Source organism: Dipodomys merriami, unplaced genomic scaffold (genome assembly GCF_024711535.1).
Source record: "Dipodomys merriami isolate MVZ:Mamm:240054 unplaced genomic scaffold, mDipMer1.0.p SCAF_136, whole genome shotgun sequence".
In the NCBI taxonomy this organism is placed as follows: domain Eukaryota; kingdom Metazoa; phylum Chordata; class Mammalia; order Rodentia; family Heteromyidae; genus Dipodomys; species Dipodomys merriami.
This window is the reverse complement of record NW_027202671.1, coordinates 53870-77331: the sequence shown is the minus strand read 5'-3', so window position 1 is coordinate 77331 and position 23462 is coordinate 53870. Positions and strand designations below refer to the sequence as shown.

Sequence of the window (23462 nt, the reverse complement as noted above, 5' to 3'; positions counted from 1 at the left end):
TGTACTAGGTGCTATTCCAGGTGGTGAAGACACCCATCGAAAATAAAACAGGCAGGCATTACATGTGTGCTTCCTCATTGTGCTCTCAAAATAACCCCATGATGCAAGTTCTAGTTTTATCTCTTTAAACAAAGAAATGGAGTGCATTAGTCAGCTTGGACCACCATAACAATAGCACAGACTGGTGACTTAAACAACAGATCTTTTATTTCCTCACAATTCTGGAGGATGAAAGTCCAAGATCAAGGTGCCATCAGGGTTGGTTTCTGGTGTGGCTGCTCTTCCTGGCTTGGAGACAGCAGCCTCCCCATGTCCTCACATGGCCCCTTGTCTGCACATGTCTAAAGAGAGAACAAAGCTGGTATGCACTCCCTTTTCTTATGAAGTCAGCAGAGCTGTTGGAGTAAGGCCCAAAACAGTCCTATCATAGGCACATTGGGCATTAGGTCTTCAATATATGAATCGTGTTTGTGGCACAATTACAGTCTATAACACTAAGGCCTTGATAAATTGCATATCTTTCCTGAGGTCATGCACTCAGTGATGGATGTGAGGCTCCAGAACCTGAAGGGTAAACAATGGACGTCCTCCTACCTCATCTAGGAGGGAATCAGGACCCTGTCGCCTAGCCACTGGAGATTCCTTAAGGGGTTCATGATTTCGAAGTCACTCCATGAATTTGGAACATTGACTTCTGAGACATGTTGGGATAAAAGGAAGGGTGGGGTCTGGTGTTTGACTCTGTTTAAACCAGAAAATGAGAGCTGGGTACCAGTGGCTCATGCTTGTAATCCTAGTTACTCCAGAGGCTGAGACTTGAGGATAGAGATTCAGCCAGCCAGGGCTGGAAAAATCTGTGAGACTCATATTACTTGACAGTAATTTGATGGGGAGATACAGAGAAGCCACATTTTGAGTGGTTGAATCTGGAGTCTTTATTAGAAAGCCAGTGACTATGAGCAGATACATGTCCCCAAAAAATGTGCAGCCTTCAATGCACTTAAAACTGATAGGAAACTGAGCCACAAGGGTGGTAAAGAAAGAGCAGAAAAACATTCTGAACAAACGAGATCAACTCTAATGGAAAGTTGAAGAGGGATGCCATGGTAACCGGAGGAGAGGCAGGAGGCAGGAGACATGGTGCATTGGCCGCTGAAGTGCTGGGGCCTAAATAAGGTCACAGTCAGGAGATAGGGTCACAAGGAGCTCGAGTTCAAAGAGTCTCCTGAGTTCATGGTACAGGTATGGCAGGTCTGGTAATCTATTGTTCAAGTCCCTGCCCCTGCTTCTAGGAATCTACCTGGGGGTGGGATTTTACCTCTAAAAGTTTTCATCAAGTCCCTGTCACCTGCCAGAAGCAGAGTTATAGCTTAAGTAGTAGTAGAGCTCCAGCCTTGAATGAAAAAGCTGAGTTCAAGCCGCAGTACTGGAACCAAAAAGCAAAACAACAAGAAACGAGGAAATTCAGACCATGATCGTGAATATTGAAACTTATAGGCCTCTTCCTTTCTTGTATTTTTCACTTTGTGGATGCACTAGCTGTTGGCACAAAGTAAAAACAAAGCCCAGGTAACTTGCATGGGGAGTTGGAGTAGGACATAACCTTTTTTTGTTGTTGTTGTTGTTGGTTGTGGGGCTTGGACTGGGCTTGGGCACTGTCCCTGAGCTCTTCAGCTCAAGGCTAGTGCTGTACCACTTGAGCCACAGTGGTACTTCTGGTTTGCTGGTGGTTAATTGGAGATAGTCTCACGAACTTTCCTGCCCAGGCTGGCTTTGAACCTCAATCCTCAGATTTCAGCCTCCTGAGTAGCTAAGATACAGGCATGAGCCACCAGCCCCCAGCAGGACATAACCTTAAGAGAAAAAGGCCAAGTGCTTCCTGGGACCTAGAGGCCAATGACACTTAACGAGCCATAAGAATCACTGAGTAGGGCTGGGAAGGTGGCTCAGTGGTAGAGCACTTGCCTTGCAGGCCTGAGGCCCTGGGTTTGATTCCTCAGCACCACATAAGCAAAAAGAAAAAAGCCAGAAGTGGCGCTGTGGCTCAAGTGGTAGAGCGCTAGCCTTGAGCTGAAGGACAGTGCCCAGGCCCAGAGTTCAGGCCCCACGACCAGACCCCCCAAAAAAAAGAATCACTGAGGAGATGAGGCATAGTTGCTTAGCAAGCAAGGCCCAGAGTTCAAATTCCAGTACTGAAAAAAAAAAAAAAGGATAAAGAAACAATTGTCAGTTGAGGTTAAGGACTTGGATCTATTCCTTGCCCTTCACTCCCCAGATGACCTATCTTCCACAAGGCAGGGAGCAACTTCCCTTACTTAGTGGGGCCTCCTATGGGATCAGAGTCCACAGGTAGAATGAACTGAAGGTTCTGGATAGCACTCACCACAAACCCCAAATTGATCAAGCTTTCCTCTTCAGCCACCTCCTCCCTGTTTAGGGCTTTGCATAGGAAAATACTGAGGCCTGGGTGAATGATAGGATCTGAGGTGGAGGATGGAGTTTGTGCCCTCTTGGCTGGAGCACTTGCTGCACAGACCTGGGTGCGGGGCAGGAAGCTGGCCTACTCCAGTGGCCTTGTCTGTTGGGCAGCCCTTCAGGGCTGGGCATCTTGTTAATCACAGACATATTTAGACCTCTTCTTTACGTATTGGGCACAGGATTACTTTGTCCATACCATAGATACTTTTTTTTTTTTGGCAGTTGTGGAGCTTGAACTCAGTGCCTGGGTACTGTCCCTGAGCTTTTTTTTTGGGGGGGGGGTTCAGTCGTGGGGCCTGAACTCTGGGCCTGGATGCTGTCCCTCAGCTCTTCAGCTCAAGGCTAGCGCTCTACCACTTGAGCCACAGTGCCACTTCCGGCTTTTTTCTTTTTGCTTATGTGGTGCTGAGGAATCGAACCCAGGGCCTCATGCATGCAAGGCAAGCACTCTACCACTGAGCCACCTTGCCAGCCCCATCCCTGAGCTTTTTTGCTCAAGGCTAGCGCTATACCACTTGAGCCACTGTGTCACTTCCAGTTTTCTGGAAGTTAATTGGAGATAAGAGTCTCATAGACTTTCCTGCTGTCTAACTGAAATCCTCAGATCTCAGCATCCTGAGTAGCTAGGATTACAGGCATGAGCCACCAGTGCCTGGCCAGTTGCTTATATTTTGAAAGTTTCTAGTCCTTCCAGATGCTTCAAAATGCGCAGATCTCAGCCACTGAACCCCCCGTGAGAACAGACCCAACTGTACTGGCCCAGAGTAGTATAAATATATCTTTTGAAAGCAAACAAAGATTTTGCCATTTGCCTGATAATAAGAATTGCTGAAGGTCCCTTGGTGGCACAGTGGCTCATTCTTGTAACCCTAGCTATTTCGGAGATCAAGATCAAGAAGATCACAGTTTGAAGCTAGCACAACCAAAAGTTCTCAAGACCACACCTCAATCAATAAGTGAAATGTGTTGACATATGCCTATGATCCCAGCTTTGTGGGAAGGAGAATGTAGGAGGATTTCATCAAGTGGAGACTGGAACGAAAAAAAAATATCCCAAACAAAAAGGTATGGCTCTAGCGGTAAAATGACTAATAAGCAGGAAGGCCTGAACTCAGGCTTCAATATTAGTCATGTATATATCTATAAAAAGATATGTACATATATATATGTATATATGTATATATCTGTGTATGTAACTCAGAGAAATGATGCTGTAATCCCAGCACTCAGGAGACTGAGGCAGAAAGATTGCTCCAAATCCCTAACCTCAAGGCCACTCTGAGCTAGAGAGCAAGATCCTACTTAAAATAAAACAAAAAATGGGGAGGGGACTGGGGATATAGCTCAGTGGTAGAACACCTGTCTAGTATCTTTGGGTCCCCAAACCCTTCCCAAGATTGTAAGACTTCGATCTTCCAGGAAGTCTACATTATTTTTAACTGGCATCTTAGATCTGTCTTACAAAAAGCCAAGTTTGAGAAACAGTGTTCTGTTGGAAACATTCCAAGCCAAGACTCGTGGGACAATTTTTAGAATCACATGCAATTCTTGAGAACATAAGTCTTGGCAGAGGAGGAATGGAACACAGGCCCTGCCCTCCAGGCGTCTCTGTGAGTGATGGAGAGGATTGATGTCAGCTCTCTGGGCTTCCATTTCCTCTTGTGTAAATAGGAGCACTAACAAAGCATTTTTCTCTGGGCACTGGTGGTTCAAGCCTGTAATCTTAGCTACTGAGGAGGCTCAGATTGGAGGATCCTGGTTTCAACCCAGCCCAAGAATATTAGTCTTTGGAGATTAGACTCTAATCTCCAATTTAACTGCCCAAATGCTGGAAGTGGAGCTGTGGCCCAAGTGGTAGAGCTCTAGCCTTGAGCAAAAAAGCTCAGGGACAACACCAAGGCCCCTCAGTTCAAGCCCCACCACCAGCAGAAAATCGTAACGAACAACAACAACAACTAGAACAAAAAAATCCCCAAAGCATTCCTCATTGAGAGAGGAAAGGTGCTTGAGAGTTGACACATAAATGTGAGCTCTCCATGAACTCCTTGAACTTGGGGTGCAGCCATTGACGTAGTGGTCCACAGAGAAGGTGGACAGGTCTAGCTGAGATCCCTGGTATGAGTGGAGGGGGAGGCACTTGAGAAGGAGTTTGGGTCAGGGGATTCTGAGGACCTGAAGGAGACAGCTCTCAGAGGAAAGAGAGCAGCATATGGAGGAAGAGCTGCTAGGATGTGTGTGGCTGGGCTCCTGGAGATCCAATGAGGACAGGTGAGTTCTTTTTGACTATTGAGCATTTCATATACTTGGTGGGTTCTCCACCTTAGGCTTCTGTTCGCAGAAGCCACTGTGCCTTCCCAGCCTCCTTTAGTCAGATGAATCTGCTAGGCTTTTCCTTTTCCTCCCTCCCTTCCTTCTTTCTCCTTTTTCTCTGTCTCTCTTTTTGTGCTAGGACTAGGGCTTGAACTCAAGGTCTCAAGCTTTCTCTTGGCTTTTTCCACTCAAGTCTGGAGCTCAACTACATGATCCACAACTTCACTTCTGGCTTTATGTTGATTAATTGGAGATAAAAAGCTCAAAGACTTTTCTGCTGGGCTGGCCTCAAACCTCAATCCTCAGACCTCAGCCTCCCGAGTAGCTAGGAATACAGCCACCAGCTCCCTATGAGCTGAATCAGACACAAAGAGGACTCTACCTTGGGGAGGGTGGTGACAGTCACCCCCGTTTCCAGAGGCCTGAGGCCTATGGTTGTTTGCATATTGTGGTGTCTGACCCAGGGAGCCTCTGCTAGGCTAGATTCTTCAGGACATTATTTCTGACAGCTTCTCTGGCACTCCTGGAGATACTGTGAGCTATAGGAATTTTCTCCCTCTGAACAGAATTATTAAACATAAAATTCTCAATACAAATAATTTGGACCTAGTACTTTATTCTTTTTTTTTTCCTTCTTTTTTTTTTTTTTTTTTTTTTTTTGTCGGTCGTGGGGCTTGAACTCTGGGCCTGGGTGCTGTCCCTCAGCTGTTCAGCTCAAGGCAAGCGCTCTACCACTTGAGCTACAGCACCATTTCCTGGACCTAGTACTTTAAAACCTAATCTTTCTTTGTAATCACTCAATAGGTGAGTCCAGAGAATGTTCAAGAGCAATTTACTCTAAAATAAATAGAAAAAATATCCAAGGCACTCTAAATGATTAGCTGAACTACTGGACTATTGTTAGTTTTGCAAGGTGTGGGCAGGAGGAAGTCTTAAAGATTGGCTTCTGGATAGCAGACAGGAGATATTCAAGGAACCATTAAATGCACTACTACTGGATGCTATTGTGTATCTGAATTAAATGTTCCCCTTGTCCCATTCCAAGCACAGGACTGTCAGTGGGGTCAGAAGTTAGCTCAGCTGCTGGTGGGAGCAGACAGACGCCAGCATGCTCCTCTCAGAGGCCAATGGCAGTCAAGATGAAGTCCTTGAGGATCTGTACACAGAATCTTGGCAATGGCCTCCAAGTGTTCTGCCAAGGTCCCCTCCCTCCCCCATCCTCTTCCTGGGCCCTGGACCCACAGGACCCACAGCAGGTGGTGTCCTTCTAGCTATGGTATGTTTATAATTAACTATTTTTCAACCTTAACTAGCTACAGATACTTGCTTTTCTTCTTCCTTCCTTCCTTCCTTCCTTCCTTCCTCCCTTCCTTCCTTCCTTCCTTCCTTCCTTCCTTTCTTGCTTCCTTGCTTTCCCAGTCCTGGAGCTTGAACTCAGGGCCTGGGCACTGTCTCTGAGCTTCTTTTGCTCAAGGCTAGCACTCTACCACTTGAACCAGAATCAAACCCAGGGCTTCATGCATACTAGGCAAGCACTCAACCACTAAGCCACATTCCCAGCCCACAGATGCTTTCTTGTACTTTCAATGATGGACTCTAATCTACAGATAAAACCACAGCATCACTGAGGTCTTACTAGGGGATGACATGATGCTCAAAAAATGGAGCCCGAGAATGGTGTCTCCTGGGAAGGTAGGACCAGGTAGAATCCAGTATCATAGCTTTACTTCTAGACTCTAGAGACTTTTAAATTATGTGGGGGTGTGTGTGTGTGTGTGTGTGTGTGTGTGTGTGTGTGTGTGTGTGTGTGTGTGTGTGTGTGTGTGTGTGTGTGTGTGTGTGTGTATATGCTGGGCCTTGAACTCAGGGCCTGGGAACTGTACCTTAGCTTATTTTGCTAAGGCTGGTGCTCTACCACTTGAGCCATACCTTCACTTCTGGCTTTTGGCTGGTTATTGGAGTTAAGACTCTGATAGACTTTTCTGCCTGGACTAGCATTGTACTTTGATCCTCAGATCTCAGCTTCTGAGTACCTAAGATTACAGACATGAATCATCAGTGGCTAGCTAGCATAAATTATTATTATTATTATTATTGTTGTCAATTGTGGGGCCTGAACTCTGGATGCTGTGACTCAAGTGGTAGAGCACTAGCTTTGAGCTGGAGAGCTGAGGGACAGTGCCCAGGCCCAGAGTTCGAGCCCATGACCGACAAAATAAATAAATAAATAAAATAAAATAAAAATAAAAAGTTAATGAAAGGGGCTGGGAAGGTGGCTCAGTGGTAGAGTGCTTGCCTAGCTCACATGAGGCCCTGGGTTCAATTCCTCAGCAACATATGAGCAGAAAAAGCTGGAAGTGGTGCTATGGCTCAAGTGGTAGAGCAGTAGCCTTGAGCTGAAGAGCTGAGGGACAGCGCCCAGGCCCAGAGTTCAGGCCCACAACTGACAAAAAAAAAAAAAAAAAAAAAAATTAATGAAAGAATTGGGAGTGTAGTTTAGTGGTGGAGTGCTTGCCCTAGCATGCATGAAGCTCTGGGTTCAATTCCTTGGTACCACATAAACAGAAAAGGCTGGAAGACACGCTGTGGCTCAAGTGGTGGAGTGCTAGCCTTAAGCAAAAAGAAACTCAGGACAGTGACCAGGCCCTAAGTTCAAGACCCAGGACTGCCAAAAAAAAAAAAAATTTTTTTTAAAGGTAATGTGAGCCAGGTGGCTCACACTTGTAATCCTAGCTACTCAGGAGGCTAAGATCTGAGAAAAATGTTCAATGCCAGCCTGGGCAGGAAAGCCCTTATGAGTCGAAGTTCCAGTTAATCTCCAAAATAAAAGCCAGAATCTATGGCTCAACTGGTAGAGTACCAGCCTTGAGTGGAAAAGGTTAAGGGTCAGCGCCCAGCCCCTGAGTTCAAGCCTCAGTAATGGTGTACACACACACACACACACACACACACACACACACACACACACACACACACACACACACACACACACACACACACACACACACACACAGAGTTAATCAGTAAAACTAGAAAAAAAAATGGAGGGAGGAAAGGAGGAAGGGAGAGATTAATCTAGAGTCCCACAGTAAGGAAGCAGGGACAGGAACAGATATACTAGGAACAGCCAGGACTCTGGAAATGGGAGGCCAGGCTAGAAGTGAGGACAGCCAGGTTTCCCTTAGCCAAGGAAGTTGAGAGCGGTGGAAACCCCCAAGGGTGCTGGTAATGCAAGGATTCTTCTCCTGGGAGTGGGGATTCATAGAGGAGGTAGGAGTTTGTTGTTTATTTATTGCCATTTCTGGGGCTTGAACTCAGGGCCTGGGCACTGTCCCTGAGCTTCTTTTGCTCAAGGCTAGCACTCTTCCACTTGAGCCACAGTGCCACTTCCAGCTCTTTCTGTTTATGCGATACTGAGGAATTGAATCCAGGGCTTCCTGCATGCTAGGCAAGCACTCTACCACGAAGCCACATTCCCAGCCCTGAGGTAGAAGTTTAGATGGAGCAGAAAGAGGGATGGGAGAACTTTCTGAACAAGAGGCAATGGCATGGGGAAAGTCCTGACCATGAGGGATGGGGGATGGGAGAGGAGAGCTGGGGGCAGAGACAGAGCCCAATGAGGGAAGGGAATACAGGCAGCCAAGATGGAGGCCCAAGATGTTTCAGGTGTCCACTGAACTGTGTGGTCCAGTACATGATGTCAGAGACAATCCTGCAGGAAGGGGGTGTGTCAGGAAGGTGCTGTCCAAGGCTGGTGGATGAAGAGTTTGGTCTACACAAGCCAACTGTGTCCACACTTTCTCCTACCATGCTTCCTTCCCAGGCCTGGGACTCAGTTTCCTCGGTGACATCTGTGATGAAGAATGGCTAGAGGGACAGACAGCCCCCAAGCCTATCCCTGGTGCATGGACAACTGATTTTCAGAAGTCTGGGCTATGCTACCTCCATCTTCTGAGGTGAAAATACCTTGAGACTGTGATGTACAATAACGTTTCTCTCTATTTTTCCCCAGAGGGTAGGCCTTCTATTCTCAGACTCATTGGAGGCTGAGTTGAGGCTGGCTTTTTCTGCCCTCTAAGGTTAAAGGGCACCAGCCCAGCACTGCCCTGCTTCCCTCTGCCCTAGAGGGTGGTGCGAATTTGCGCCACTCCCCTGCCTTGCCCTTCTTTGGAACTTCCTTATAGTATATCTGGCTGAATTGCAGATCTGACCAAAGCCCTAATGTGACTCTAGGGCTCAATGATTGTAAGATCAGGCCTCTGCTGACTTCAGCCCCCAGGTCTCATGACTTCTAGTATGACTGGGACTCAAGTGGCCCATTCAGCATCCTGTAATTTAGGGAAATTTCAGTTGGAAGAAATTGAGAATCTTACCTAGTCCACATATTGCAAACTGAGGAAGGACTTTTTTTTTTTGTCTGTTGTGCAGCTTGAACTCAGGGTCTGGGTGTTGTCCCTGAGCTCTACCACTTTGAGTCACAGCACCACTTCTCATTTCCTGGTGGTTGATTGGAGATGAGAGTCTGATGGACATTTCTGCCATGGCCGGCTTTGAACCATGATCCTCAGTTCTCAGCCTCTTGAGTAGCTAAGATTACAGGTGTGAACCATGGGCTCCCAGTGAAGAATTTTCTTAATATATAGCAAAACACAATTGAAAGGAAGAAGACAAAAAGGATACTTCTATATATACATTACACTTAAAAAAATTACCAAGCAAAAGTACAATAAAGACACTATCCACAAATGGCTCTCCTCCAAATGACCCTCCTTCTCCCAATCCTGTCCTCTTCAGCTTTGTGCTGCACATCTCTCAGCGGCTCATTCTGCTTCCTCTCTGACTTCCTTTTGTTCTTTTACATGGATTAGGCTGACCTCAGAATCATAATCCTCCTGTCTCAGTCTCCCTCATGAGGGGATTTCTGTGTGTGTCACCACGTTCTTGAACTGTCTTTTATCTTGATCCATTAGCCTACTACTACAATTCTGCAGACAGAAGGAGATGGCAGATACTCAGGAATCCTGGGTGTGGGGGGGGTGCTGGGGGGAAACAGAACAACACATGGATTCTTCCAATCCTTCTCAGCTCAGGACCTCCTTTTTATCTGGGGGCTACGCATTTGCCTTTGCTCTCTAGGAACACCTTGCCTCCTTCAGCCCTCTTTCTGCAGGCCTTAGATTAGGGGAACCTTTTCTCAGAGGGTGTTCCAGACCAGTCCTCCCAGGACCTCCCAGACCTACCCTCACAACTCCCACAGTAACTAGGCTGATGGATTTATTTCACAAATATACTGAAGACACCCCCACTTGACCATAAGCTCTATAAATAGATAGCTGTCATGTCTAAGGTTCACAATCAAATTCCAAGGGCCTGACACACAGTAAGTAGGCTCTCCTGCAATATTTGTTCCAAACGCATATTCAAATCTTGCTCACTTTTACCACCTAGAGAAAGTCTTCCTCTCCACCAACAGTGCCTTTCCTTGTTCCTTTCCTGCCCATATGTCACCAATCACTAGGCCTAGACAGAAGGCACCATGAGGGTCATTACCTGTTGATCTACTGAAAACAGCCTTCATCTCTAAATGAAAAACAGTAATCACAAGCTGTCTTCACTGGCTACCTTCTGACTTCCCACATCCCACTGGGTCTTTCCCTCTATTTGCCTTCCATAGAAGGTAACTTCCTTCCTGACCACTTTTCCAAGCATTCCATCCAACCCCAATCTCCCACAGATGTTATATGGGCCTGTTTGAGCTTCCTCCAGGTCAGAGCCTGGTAGTCAAGCATCTCCTATTCCCAGCACTTTCCTTCTCCCAGGACTGATAAGGAAGAACAGTTTTGGACATTGGCCTGACTTCTTACCCTCCCCTTTAGGAGTCCAGATCACAGATGTTTCCCCTTCCTACAACCTTCCTCCTTCCTTCCCCCAGGGCCCTGAGATCTCCCACTCTACCTTTTACTAACAGAAAAGCTGAGAAACTAAACAGGAGATGGGTGCTGGGCATTGGCCAAAGCTATTTAATTATATACACAAGGCCTTAGTCTGCTCCACCAAAGCCATTAGAAGCATTTAAATAGTCTGTAAGGGAAAGGGTGACCCCTGGTGGTGAGAACAGCCTGTTGAGCCCGTTGCTCATTTCCCAAGATGTGGAGGCTCCTAGAGGAAGTGACATCAAGCAAGGCCCAGGCCCTAATTATCACGATGCTACAGAGAAGTAACCCAAGGGTAAAGAACCCAACTTTTGCTGTGCCTATCCTTAGCTACATTTCCTAAAATGCTCTAATAACACCGTCCTGCAACTTTAACTGCACCCTGGCCTTGAGATCTTCAGGAATTAGGACTGGCATTCAGTACCACATAGAGAAAAGCCTGAAAAGATGTCCTATCCCTTCAGTCCCAGCCAAGGCCTCTCTTCCTGGAAGCCCAGATTCTGTGAGTAACTGTTAAGACTGAATTGGCTGACAAATGTTTTCATGCATCAGGTGATAGCCAATTGCTTCCGAGTTTCAAGAAAACACTTCTCTAGCCAAATGTCTTTTAGGTATGTTATACCTTTCCTGTGACTCAGTCCTACAAGCAAGCTTCTACAGAAACCAGTGAGTTTCTATTCAAATCAGGAAAGCACATGAAGGAACAGCTTTAAAATACAATGGTCATCTTGAATTATTTTATATAAACACAAAAATCTTACCACCAGCCGGGCGCTGGTGGCTCACGCCTGTAATCCTAGCTACTCAGGAGGCTGAGATCTGAGGATTGCGGTTCAAAGCCAGCCTGGGCAGGAGAGACCGTGAGACTCCTATCTCCAATAAACCACCAGAAATCCAGAAGTGGCGCTGTAGCTCAAGTGGTAGAGCGCTTGCCCTGAGCTGAAGAGCTGAGGGACAGCGCCCAGGCCCAGAGTTCAAGCCCCATGGCTGACCAAAAAAAAAAAAATCTTACCACCAACTACAAAAATATACCATTTTCCTAAGTGAAGTTCTAGTGTTTCTGTACTAAAATGTCATATATCCTTTATTTGCTGGATGGTTATATTTTAGAAAGGGAAACCTTTTTTAAAAATTGAGTGTTTCAACTGGGGGAAAGTGAAAGAAGGGATGACATTGTCCAAAAAAGAAATGTATTTATTACCTAACTTATGAATTGGTAATCCCTCTGTGCACATCTTAATAATAACAATAAAATCTTATTTTTAAAAAATTGGATGTAATTCATTACTCCTAAGATTTTTTTTTTTTTTTTTTACAAGTCCTGGGGCTTGAACTCAGGGCCTGGACACTGTCCCTAAGCTGCTTTTTTGTTCAAGGCTACCACTCTACCCTTGAGCCACAGAACCATTTCTGGCTTTTTCTGGTTATGTGGTACAGAGGAACCGAACCCAGGCTTCATGCATGCTAGGCAAGCACTCTACCACTAAGCCACATTTTAAGACCTACTCCTAAGATTTTTTTGTCTGGTTAGTTTTGCTTTTTGGAGCCAGGGTCTTATTATGTATCCCTATCCAAAGCTAGCCTCAAACTCATTACCTTTCTACCTCAGCTTCCTGAGTGTTAAGATTACAGGTACACCATCATGTTTGCTTATTCCTTAGATTTAGAAGAATATTCTACTTTATGTTTGTAATATTTGAAGAGTTGGAAAATACAACTTCTTAATCCATCTTTTTCTGGAACAGCCAAAAAATGTACTTTCTTTGAGATAATGGGCTTGTAGAGTCCAAAGACTCAAGCAATAGCATTTCAGTATGTCATATGTTTACATATGTTTAAAATGTGGAGTCAAGCCTGGAATCCTAGCAGCTAGGAGGCTGAGGCAGGGGGACCATAAATTTTAAGGATATCATGGGCTACATAGAAAGATTATCTCAAGAGTTTATAGTAGTTGTTTGTCTTCTCTAAGGGAAGAGGCTACTTAATAATGACTAGTTGTTATGTATGTATGTCAGTACTGGAGCTTCAACTAAAGGCTTTGTGCTTTTATGGCTGGTGTGCTACCACTCGAGACATACCTTCACCCCAGCATTTTGTCAGTTAGCTGGAGAGAAAAGTCTTGTTTACTTTTCTTTCTCAGGCTGACTGTGAAAAACAATCCTCCAGATCTCAGCCTCCTGAGTATCTAGGATTACAAGTGTGAGCTAACAGCATCTGCTTAAGGTCTTAGCAGAAAGTGTGCAGAAAAACAAGTCTTCCAGAAATTCCCAGACAGGAATGGGAATGCGAGCTGGGAAGGTGGTTCAGTGGTACAGTGCTTGCCTTGGGTTCGATTCCTCAGCACCATATAAGCAGAAAAACCGGAAATGGTGCTGTGGCTCAAGTGGTAGAGCACTAGCCTTGAGCTGAAGAGCTGAGGGACAGCACCCAGGCCCAGAGTTCAGGCCCTATGACCGACAAAAAAAAAAAAAAAGAAAGAAATGGGAATGTTCAGCCAGTTAATATAAACCTCATTCTTGCTACTACGAGAATCTGGGACATATACTTTAATTATCACTTCAGGAGAAACTACAGATTATTTCAAGATTAAAGGGAATATTTTTAGAAGTAGGCAGTCTTAACCTAACTACATAAGAGAGAAATCTCATTGACATTATAGGGTCATGGCTGTGTCCTTATCACCTATATATTTTTCTACCTATCTTGAGGATTAGGCATGAACAGTATATGCCCAGATCAGGAAGTCTAAAAGCTGAAAATGGGGTTAAAGACAGTCCATTGTGTTCCTGGCCACTGTGGTGTCACTGTTCCCGATACAGGTGTAACCTGAGCCACCACTTGGGAGCCAGAAATCAGCTGAGAAGAGGTCTCTGGAGAGAGGCTGCCCTGGCCAGCGAGGGGGGATGAAGTAGGTTCTCAGAACAGCTCATCTCACCAGCAGGCTGATTTGCACCAAAGGTAGGTAAATCCCTTCTGCAGCCTGGTAAGTCAGGAGAAGAGTTGTGACACCTGAGGCAGAATTGTGAGCTGAAGCCCTTGAGGAAGAGGATGCTGAATGCAAGTGCCTTGGTTATACACTTCCAGGAAGCTTCTCATCCAGCACCTTGACTTCGCTGTGTAAAGCTGATACCTGGGGGGCAAGGCCCCAACAGACAGGGACTTACATCCTGGGATGTGGAGGGCTTTTCTCCAGGAGACCTGCAGGCCACCAAGGATCCGTGGCAGGCTTAGTCCCCATCTTAGGGTTTAGGATGCTTCTCTCTCTAGGACAGGAAATTTGCTCCAGGAGATGGAGGAGGCTTCATAAGGGCACACTCCACATCTCTACCAAGTGTGGGCCCAAGTCCCCACCTACCAGCCTCCGCCCCAGCGGCCCCAGCCTGGGGGGGGGGGAGGGCGGGGCTCCGGCTCGTAGAGGAGAGTTGGCATAGCAACTCCAGGGTCAAGCCCAGGTGCAGGGGCGCATAACCATGACTTCAGGAGATGAGACCCCTGTCCTCAACTCGCAGACCCTGTCGGAGACCCGGATATCCTACCCTGCCTAACACCTCAAGGAGAGGAGCACTCGAGGCCCCGCCCCGAGGCCGCCCGCTGCCTGCTGGGGTTTGTAGTTCCTAGGGGAGGGAGACAGAGACTTCACGTGTACGCGCACGCGCCGTGTGTGTGTGTGTGTGTGTGTGTGTGTGTGTGTGTGTGTGTGTGTGTGTGTGTGTGTGTGTGTGTGTGTGTGTGTGTGTGTGTGTGTGTGTGTGTGTGTAAATAATTGTATCGCAGCCACAGTATCGTCTCCAGAGTTCTAATCTTGTCCTTCTGGACTTCTGAACCTGGATTTAGCTGCGTCGCAGACCCGAGCTCCCAAGACCCCGCCCCTTTGGCGCGCTGTCTACTGGGACTTGTAGTTTATACTCACTCGGCCTTGGGCAGGCGGAGCCGAACTGGAGTACGTGTCTTTCCCAGTTCTGGTGTACCAACCAACCCGGAATCTGCACCTCCACCAGTTTGTGCAAGCTTCTCATGACCGACACACTATATAGATACTAGCGTCTGCAGAACCAGCGTCTAGGATGGGCAAATTGGGACACCAAAAGTGGAGCTCTCTGGCCAGGGTTCACCCCCTTGGTCCATGATTATTACATGCTGATTACACGTGAGATGGCTGAGATACACACATACCTATATATGTACCTTCCCCTGGTGTGTGCGTGTGTGTGTGTGTTAGTCAACTATCTAAATTTGATAGTATCTTGCTATATAGCAGGCTGTCCTGGAACTCATGATCCTTTTGCCCCATACTCCTGAGTTCTAGACGCGTACTCCCCCATAAGTTGGAAAAAAAAAATTATTTGACAAATTTGTCAACTTCACAGAAGCAAATCCAGAAAGGAAGTCTCCTCTGTTTAAGACATTAAATGGACAATTCTGGACTGCACTTCGCTTTAAGGATCAGATAAATGGGATTGTGTGTGTGTGTGTGTGTGTGTGTGTGTGTGTGTGTGTGTGTGTGTGTGTGTGTTTAGTTAAACTCTTTTACCCAGGTTATGAGTGAAGTGTTTGGTAGATTCCACCCATTACAATCTGAACTCAAGCCTCTGAAGAAAAGTTCGAGGCCTTGGGGAGCTAAATTTTAAAAGGGAAAGTACAAGCTGGGTTTTGGGAGTGGTGAACACCACCAGCACTAGGGAGATGGAAGCAAGAAGCTCTCAATCTCCAGGCAGTCTGTGCCACAGAGTGGTACTTTTTCTTAAAAAGGGAGTTTGGGATAGGTCTAAGGACTTGGCTTAAGTGGTAGCCCCAATAGGTCAGATGCCCTGATTTTAAACTCTAGTACCAAAGAATTCAAACAACAAAAAGCAAGGGGGAGGCACATTTACTATAGTGAGAAGCCCTATTTACCTGAAGATGGTGGATAGGTTCCACATTATTTTAATAAAAAGTGGGGTGCAGCCAGGCACTGTAATCTTAGCTACTCAGGAGGCTGAGATCTGAGGATTACAGTTCAGAGCCAGTCTGGGCAGGAAAATGTGAGACTCTTATCTCCAATTAACCACCACAAAACCAGAAATGGAGCTGTGGCTCAAAGTGGTAGAGTGCCTTTGAGCAAAAGAGTTCAGGGATAGTGCCCAGGCCCTCACTTCAAGCCGTATGACCATTAAAAAAAAAAGTGGGGTGCAGGAGCAATGGTGCTTTACCATTTAAGGTTATGAAGATTTTTTTTTTTTACTAAACCTTGTTTGCTTGTTATGATATAAGCTATATATAGTTCACTCATTTCAAGTGTAATATCAGTATTTTAGTACATTTAGGATTGTGTAACCATCACTACGATATATTTCTGAAACATTTTTATTATCCTGAATAAATTAGCAGCCACCCCTTCCTACCCATCCTCCTGAATTCCTTCTGCCTGTAGGCAACTATTAACATACTTTCTATTTCCATGGATTTGCTTGTTTGGGATATTTCTGTAAATGGAGTCATACAATGTGTAATTCTTTGTTGACTGGCTGTTTTAGCAGAATGCTTTCAAAATCCATCTAGGTTGTGTGTGTGTGTGTGTGTGTGTGTGTGTGTGTGTGTGTGTGTGTGTGTGTGTGTGTGTTTGGTACTGTCTATCTACTGCCCTTGCATTTGAGCTCAGGGCCTATCGCTTGCTTGCTGGCTTGCTTCTTTAGCTACACTCTACCACTTGTGTCATGCCTCCAGCCCAGCATTTTGCTGGTTATTTTGGAGATGGCATTTCATGTTGGTTTCAAAGGGTGATGCTCTGGATATCAGCTTCCTGAATAGTTAGTATTGCAGGCATGAGACACCAGCACCTGGTTACTGTATAGTACTTTTGGAAGATTTTTTTGAGTCTATATTTTGAAATAAATTCTCTTTTAAAGTAAGATATAGCTTGTTGCATGTAAAGGACTCCCGGCTGTTTTTCACGACTAGAAGCAGGGTGGGCCTGAGGAGAGAAGGAAGAGAAGGACCTGAGGGGAAACAGCTGACAGGAGCAGCTGACTTGCAGTGATAGCTGGGAAGGGAGGTGTGGATCCTACCCCGGCCTCCCCACACACTTTGTCATCTCTTATGCGGGTCCTGAAGCAAAGCTTTCGAATGGCATGCTGGACTTTAGCGTCCCCAGGCCCCACCCTCACCAGGCCCCACCCCCTCAGCGCCCCACAGTGTGGGTCTCAGAGTGGCCGGGAGGGCAGATCCGCAGCACTGGCCGGCCAAGCCCCTCCCTCTGACTCACTGTGGTGCTTCCGCCCCTCATCTCCTGGGGCGGTGGCTGGGGATGGCCTGAGCCACAAGCACTAGCTGGCAAGTAGCAGGCGCTTAGGCTTCTGGTTTGAGACCCGAGGTCGGCCTGTGGGGGGTAAAGGTGGGGCTTCACTGATTCTGGGTCTTCTAGCAGTCCACACCTGCAGGCAAGCTCCTGGCCCGGAGAGAGCGAGGTCATGCGAACGAAGTGTTCTCTTCTTTGGAGACAAAGTCTGTCTTGTTCTGGGGAGACTGCAGTGGGAGTAAACTTTGAGTCGAAAGAGAGGGGAGGAGGGAAGGGGAGAGATGGAGGGCTGGTGGCTCATGCCTGTAATCTTAGCTACTCTGGAGGCTGAGATGTGAGGATGGTGGTTTTGAAGCCAGCCTGGGCAGGACAGCCTGTTAGACTCTAATCTCCAATTAACCACCCAAAATCCAGAAGTGGAGCTGTGGCTCAAGTGGCTAGGAGAGCACTAGCTTTGAGCAGAGATGCTCAGAGACAGCACTCAGGCCTTGAGTTCAAGCTCCAGGACTGGCACCAGAAAAGAAAAAGAAAAGAAAACAAGTTCTAAAGATTGCAGATTATTTATTAGCATATGCTTTAGAGTTCCCAGGGGCTGGGGAGAAACCCACGGGCTGCCTGGCCTGTCCCAGTATGTTTCTCCTTCTTTGTCATCCTCTCATTTTTTTTTCTCCCTTCCTGTGATGATAGGACTTTCTCTGGCTTGGAGAGACCCTCCGTGTAGGTAACAGTGATCCCCATTCATCCTGTCCCCTGGGTGGGTGCACAGAATGGAGCCACCCAGGTTCACACTGGTACAACCAGTATGACAACCTCAGAGGGAGGTAAAGGGGGGTGGGGAAGGGGTGAGGTATACTGTAACTTTCTTCCCCCGGAACTATTCACTAAACTGGCAAATGGGGGACAAGAGGTGCTAGGTACACTTACTAGGGTCCCCTCACAAATTCTCATTGTGGCAAACCCTCCCCCAAAAGAAAACTTTTGTTGCTGATATGAAATAAATAGCAAACTGAAGAGAAAGAAGCCTAGATTTGTTGAGCATCTATTACTTGCTTATTATTTATAGGCTCTCAGTTAATCTTCATATTCTTCTGTATGCTCATTTTACGAGGAGGCTACAGGAAGTTGAGTAACTGACCTGAGAAAGCACAGTTGGTAAGTAGCCAAACTATTCAGCTTTTAACTTCCCTTCCAGGTTGTCTGCCCAGCCTCTGGTGCTTGTGTGAACAAGGCCTTCCTGGGATTCCAACTTTAAATACAAATATCTTGTATTTAAGGCTGTCTTTTGGAACCAGGCATGGTGTCCATGACTCTCTGTAATCCCAATACTAGGGAGGCTGGGTCAGGAGGATCTAGAGTTAAAGGTCAGCTAGGCTAATGTAGCAAGACCAAATCTGAGTAAAAAGAAAAGATCCAGGATGTGGTAGTTCATGGCTGTAATCCTAGCTATACCAGAGGCCAAGGTAAGAGGTTTTCAGCTGAGTTGAACAGGCAAAAACATGAGACTCAATATGGAAAAACAAAAGGAAACAGAACACCTAAAAGCAAAAAGAACTGAGATGAGGGTTAAGTGAGAGCGCTTAAACTGGTGTCAACAGGCCACAGAGATGCTTGGAGGTCTAATCCCACAGGTGGTGTTCAGCACCAGTTGTGAGTGGAAAAAGCAGAGTGAAAATGCAAAGCCCTGAGTTCAAGCCTAAGTACCAGCACAACAAAACCAACCAACCAACCAAAAACCACATCAATCCAGTTTCAGGCTAAATTCTTGCTAGGATTTGGTTTGAAGGTTGACTAAGTGTGAAGATTTGGTCCAAATTTTAATTACCAGTGCCAGGGCAGAAACCTTGACCCTCCACACCAAGCTCTATCTGGAACCAGAGGTTGACCTACAGTTTTCTACAACAGGCTGCCAGCATCCTGGGCAGTAAGCCACGCTTGTGTGGCTGCATAATTGGGGGTGTTCATTTTTTCCTGGAGCTTTACCCAGATTTTGCCCTTCTCCATGGAGTCTGAGGGAGATGGGAGACTATCTTGACTGGCCTCCTACTCTGAGTGTGACTGTGGATGGTCACTTGTGTTCACAGGGCCTCAGTATCCTCTGCAGAGCCAGCCACTGGGACAAGACTGTGATGTAGGAGGGGTTGGCTGCCCCCAGTGCAGCCTGCACCCTGCTTATTTCTATGGCTGTTCCTGAGTGCTCTGCGCTCAGATTCTGTGACAGTGGACATCTGGTGACTGATTAGCAACAGAACTGTCTGGGGCAGGCAGGAGACCACAAAGAACAAGTCAGAGCCCCAGCCACGCCCTCAGCACTGAGCTTTAAGGAAAAAAAAAAAAGTCAAATGCATTCAGACAAGAAGTCAGGGGGAGGAGGAAAAAGTGCTGTGGAGCCATTGACCCCACCCAGGAAGTGTGACTAACCCGGAGCATCAGGGGTTGTACAGACGTGCCTGTTGGGTCTGGTGAGTAGGGGTGCTGGGGAGTGGGAAACAGGGTGTCTTGTGAGCTCTACATGCAGAAATGCCACCTGGGCCTGCCTTACTCGAAGCCGGTCACTGTTCAAGGCTGGGGTGGGGACCTCTCGCCTCGCCCTGTGCACTTATGACCAGGTAGCCTGGTAGCCTGGGTTCCAGGCGCGGTCTGCTCTGTCTAGACCTGCCAGACTCCAAGCCCAGAGCCTCCTTTTGGAGGGGGTGGATGGGGTGGGGCTGGAGGAGAAAGAAAATGGGAAGTTAGAAGTTGGGGTGGAGCAGCTGGAAAGAAGCAGTTCAAGACGCTGGAGCAGGAAGAAGTGGTGTCAGAGGTAATAAAGTGGGAGGTGGCTGTAAGGAATGATTATGGGGAGGAGAAAACGAAGGAATCCAGAAACCTCCACAGATCAGAACAGGCTTTTATTCAGGGTTAAAGCCTGAGAGGGCTGCCAATCTTCCAGCCAGACTGGAGAGACGATGATGCACTCTTTTACAACTGAGGTCTCCTTTTATTTAGGCACAGAGAATGCAATCAGTCAGGCCAGGAGCCTGGGGGTAATTTGTCACGGGAGAGGGGACAGGATGGGAACAGGGGAAGGGGTTCTTTGTGCAGAGATTGAAGCTTATAGCATTTGTTTTTAGCAGACATGTCAACTCATGGTAGGGCCCTCAATCTACAGGTTACCCTTTTGCAATGGCAGGGTGTGTTTGGCGAGAGGGAAGAGGGTGGGAGATGATTCAGATTAATTGAAGTCTGCCCCAAGGGCAGTATTTATGACAAAGGTGAGTGGTTTGAGTTGAAGGCATTTCCCATCAGTGGCCAGCAGAGGGAGCTGGGGGCTGTCCAGGACACTTTAGGGGGACACAGATGAGAGTTGGTTGCCAGGGTCTTGAAACTGAGTTAAGAATGATGCCGTCCTGGCACATTTATGCCAGGCTCCAGGTGCCTTCCTTGACTGCAGTCTTGCGGGTTTGTAGGTGGGCCATCTGGCTTGTGCCCAAGCTGCCAATGGAGGAACTTGTAGTCTTTCATCCTAGCCTGTGGGAAGGGGTGTCAGACTTCAATGCCGAAGCCCTCAACCAGCCTAGTGGTGAATTTAGATTTGGTTCTCCCAGGCTCCAAGACAGCATTGTGGCAGAGAGTTTGTGGAGAAATGTGGCAGGCCTAACCATATGAATTCAAACATTGGGTATAGGATGGGGTTTAATAGTTCCCAGCAGATCTGGCTGAAGGCAGGGCAGGAAGGAGATGGAGGTGGAGCTGGAGGGCTGGGAGCTGGGATCTGGGGAAAAGAGTACGTGATCCCAGAGAGGCTCCTCTGGATGGCTCCTGAGAAGCCCTGGACAGTTTAATGGGACACTTAGCCCCAGCTTTCTGCCCCAAGGCTGCTTCAGTCCATATCTGTTAAAATCTTGGGCTGTCCTTTAGATTCCATCTGGTGTAATAACTGGAGCTCATTAAGAACTGCTAAACTGGGGCTGGGAATGTGGCTTAGTGGTAGAATGCTTACCGAGCATTCATGAAGCCCTGGGTTTGATTTCTCAGTATCACATAAACAGAAAAAGCTGGATGTGGCTCTGTGGCTCAAGTGGTAGAGTGCTAGCCTTGAGCAAAAGAAGCTCATAGACAGAGCCCAATGCCCTGAGTTCAAGCCCCAGGACTGGCAAAACAACAACAACAACAACAGCAACAACAACAACAATAAATGTCTTTGAGTATCTGCAAGGTAGTAGGCACTAAGAGGTTTAGCTAGATGTGGAATCTAGTTCTGAGAAACAGAATCTAGCTTCTGCTCCAAAGGCCCTCCCTTATAGTCTGGTAGAAGGGGGGACAGTGCCTAACTCTCCTCACTATGGAAGAGCAGAAGATCTAGAAAGGAGCTGGCTGTAGCTCATTGGCAGAGTACTTCCTAGCATGCACAAAACCCTGAGAGAAAGGGGAGAAGGAGGGAGAGAGAGGGAGAGGGAGAGGGAAAGGGGGGAGAGAGAGAGAGAATAAATAAGTTTCCCATCAGAGCATTCAAGAAGGGAATGGTTGGTGAGGGCTATTACAGAAGTGCTGTGCGTGTACAGGTTCTATGTTGGGAGGCAGATTCAGATCAGGACTAGATCAACACTAAGGCTCCTTCTAAGGCTGACATCTGTGATTCTGTGACATTCCTCTCCTGGGGGAAGTTGGCAGGTTCATTAGATGGTTGGCTCCCCATGTCTCTGTGCCATCTAAATAGGCCACAAGGCCTGGGCCTTTTTTCATCTCTGTGTATTCTTGACCCTGCCTCCCACCCTGAAGTCTGCCTTTGGAGAGCACCCAGCATGGGCCTTGAATGGAATTGAATAGACTCTGTCATAGACTGCTTGCTAGACCAGTGCACCAAGGTATCAGGTTCTGGAGACATGAAACAGTCCGGACATGCTTCCAGCCAGTCAGCACACAGGGGCTGAAGTGTGTGCTCCTAGCAGAGAGGCTTGGGAGAACTTCCATAGGAAGCCGAGACACCAAATGGCCCAGAGATTCCTAAGACAGCTGGGGCTTGATATGGGCCTGCAGGGATGTTGGACTTTGATGGAGGCGAGATACTTGGGAACATTGATGAGCCAAAGGGCTGGGACAAGGAGGAAAGACTGAAAGGCCAGATGTTAGGATGGACCTTTTCCCTGGAAGAGCCTGGACAGAGGGTCAGGATATGCAGCAGGATCCTTAACCCTGCTCCAGAACTTCTCAAAAACTGGTAGCCAGGCTCTGAGTCTGATTTTTAGCTAACCCAAAATGGCTTTGAGGCATCAGGAGGGCTTTTTTTTTTTTTTTGCCAGTCCTGGGACTTGAACTCTTAGGCACTATCTTTGAGCATCTTTGACTCAAGGCTAGCACTCGACTTGAGTCACAGCTCCGCTTTTTTTTTTCTTTTTTCTTTTTTTGTAGTTTACTGGAGGTAAACAAGTTGCAGACTTTCCTGCTTGGGCTGGCTTTGAACTGAGTCACTGATGCTCACTTAGACATCAGGAGTTTTAAGGATCCCCAGATGATTCAGTTTGCCAAGAGTTCGATGTTATTCTTACAGAATATGCTGCTAGTATTGAGGTCACTTCAAACATGTTTCAGAACTGTGGAGGCAGATTTTCTAGGCTGGGGACATGGGTACTGTTAGGGAAAAATGTAGTAATACGTGAAAATGTACAATAAAGACTTTGAGAATGATGCCCTGGGTGTAGGGACCGTAGCATCAGGGTCTTGAGTTTGGGAGAGAGACTGTGTTTAATGCTGAATACAGCATGGACAAGTGAGAAATTTATTTTATTTTATTTTATTTTATTTTTTGTCGGTCATGGGGCTTGAACTCTAGGCCTGGGTGCTATCCCTGAGCAATTTAGCTCACGGCTCGCTCTACCACTTGAGCCACAGTGCCACTTTTGGCTTTTTCTGCTTCTGTGGTGCTGAGGAATCAAACCTAGGGCCTCATGCATGCGGGGCAAGCACTCTACCACTGAGCCACCTTTCCATCCCTGCAAGTGAGAATTTTTATCTAAGGAGCAGAGTAAGGGGTCAAGGAGTGGAAAATTACTGAAAGAAATGCCAGGGGTAAGGAAGGTTCTGTCCAAACTGACTTAACAGGATTCTAGAAGAAGTTTGTCCAGGTTGATCAGAAATCACCTGGAGGGGGAGTGGAAGACAAATGAATCTGATCAGGAGATGACTGACTGTGGAGGGAAGGAGGATAGGAACTTGTGACTAAACAGGCCTAGCAAACTGGCCCAAACTGGATTTTGCAAGGAAGTGTACTGATGGGCCTAGGAGAAGATTCAAAAGCCTGAGGGATTTTTGGACAACGAACCTTTGTGAGTGGATAAAATTATATAAGGTCTCGGGGTAATTCTATTGGGCAGCTAGGGTGATAAAGGAGCTGGTAGCCAAACCTCTTTCATCAGAACCCTGAAATGTCTGAGGAAGGTGGGCTAATTTTGTCCTAAGTTCTTATTTCAGGAACAGAATGACAAGGCTGG

The 23462-nt window shown here is 46.9% G+C and overlaps 1 protein-coding gene across 4 annotated transcripts in view; it reads left to right on the top strand.

Moving 5' to 3' along the window:
• Positions 1-8659: 8659 nt before the first annotated feature.
• LOC138825205 (macrophage-capping protein) overlaps positions 8660-23462 on the top strand; it is a 28381-nt gene continuing 13578 nt past the window's right edge. Inside the window, exons 1-2 of one of the 4 annotated variants that reach the window (XM_070019590.1) lie at positions 8660-8744; positions 13541-13679. The gene's annotated coding sequence lies outside the window, so the exon portion shown is untranslated. Of the gene's footprint in view, positions 8745-13540; positions 13680-18058; positions 18148-19367; positions 19455-19729; positions 19796-23462 lie in introns of those variants that run through there. The other 3 variants (XM_070019588.1, XM_070019587.1, XM_070019589.1) reach the window with 3 other exon arrangements.